The following is a 1,797-nucleotide window of genomic DNA, read 5'->3' as shown; positions in this document are numbered from 1 at the left end:
TAGTCCCTGTATCTGCTTGGATATTAGGACCTTTAGTCCTACGAACAACGTGGCCTCGTTGTGGGCCTCAGTATCAGAGCCTTGGGCTCCTGGCAGTGGCCAGCGTTACAGTGCCCGGCTCTTCCTGGTAGGCAGAGCCTGCATGGTCTGCTCTCTTGCGCCTCAGTCTGTTTTCAGTGCTCTGTTCTCTCAGCCCCTCCACTGCTCTTCTTTTCCCATTCTGGCTGCTCTGGAATTGCTATCATCAAGGCTGCCCAAGCCTCTGGATCTTCTACCTGGATTAGCTGAGGTGCTGGCCTGCCCAGGACTGTGCTTGAGAGCTGGGCACCTGCTGCCCCCTAGGAGCTGGAACAGCCAGCTGACTGCTCAGGACCTGGGCTCCAGTGTTAGCACCAGTGGGACTGTTGGCCACGAGGTGGGATTCGGGCAAGCAGACAGGGTTACCAGTGGACAGGCAGGGTGCACAGCAGGATGGCCATCTACTGCAGGAGGGTCAGCTGTCAAGCGGTGTTACTATTGGATGTAAGCTAGGCTGGTTAGGAGCTCCAGCAGCTGAGTCTGCCTCTTTCATGAGCTCTCAGGTCCACTGCTGCTGCCCCATCTATTGTGCCTCGCCTCTGCTACCAGCCCACTAAGTCTGCACAAGGTGTGAGTGGGGGTGGGGGGAGAGCAAGAGAGAGCCCATCCTTTTCTAGGCCTCACGCTGTAACACCTAAGCAGGTAGCACAGGAAAATGTCTCAAGGGGTTTTCGAACCAAACAGTGCCACTTGTTTGGGTCAACCATAGCCTTACCTCTTTAGCACCAAGCAGTCATTAATGCTGTGGTTTTGGGCCATCACAACTTCACTCCTTGGTACCAATCATCTTTGTCCCTTCACCCTCTCCCAGGAAGAAAATGTCTCAGCTAGGCTAGCAATTATAGAAATGTGGATACAAACTGTTTCAACCTGGCCTGGCAGGAGCTGCTTTCAGGAGCCAGGTGACCTACTGGAATCCTTGTGATCATTTGAGAAAGTCATGGAGAGTTCTGGCTGCTGGTATTGGTATAAAAATAGTCCCACTGACGGTTAGACATTATGGTAGTGCTTTTCTTAAGACAGCACAGGAAAGAAGTGAGAATCCAATAGCTGGTGATCATAGTCAAATTGCCCCTTCCCCAACACTACTGCTTATTCACAGGCACATGAGCAGAAGGAGCTTACACCAGAAACATAAGAACTACCAATAACAGTTGATTTTAACCATGCTTAGCATCTCACCTGCTGCCCAGGAAATGAAAATCCTCTCACCTGTCTCACAACTGGGTCTGTGATGACTCCTTCACTCACCATATTGGTAGACCCCCCCTTTTTGTTGTTTCTAGTGGATTCTTCATCTGTCTTGATATTTTTGGGAGATGCTCACTGGTCAAGGCACTTAGGCATTCTGAACTGGGGAGGGAAGATCTTGCAGTGGGAGAGTAGGCAACATGAAAAAGGGATTCCCATCTCCATCACTTTTTAATGCTAGGAGCTGAGACACTACACAGAACCTATAGTAGAACTGAGACACTACACAGAACCTATAGCAGAGCTGAGACACTACACAGAACTTATAGCACAGCCAAGACACTACATAGAACCTATAGCAGAGCTGAGACACTACACAGAACCTATAGTAGAGCTGAGACACTACCACAGAACCTATAGCAGAGCTGAGATTCTACACAGAACCTATAGTGGAACTGAGACACTATACAGAACCGATAGCAGAGTTGAGACACTACACAGAACCTATAGTGGAACTGAGACACTATA

The sequence above is a fragment of the Microtus ochrogaster genome, chromosome 5 (assembly GCF_000317375.1).
Source record: "Microtus ochrogaster isolate Prairie Vole_2 chromosome 5, MicOch1.0, whole genome shotgun sequence".
In the NCBI taxonomy this organism is placed as follows: domain Eukaryota; kingdom Metazoa; phylum Chordata; class Mammalia; order Rodentia; family Cricetidae; genus Microtus; species Microtus ochrogaster.
The sequence above is the reverse complement of the archived record's forward strand: the minus strand, read 5'-3'. Positions refer to the sequence as shown.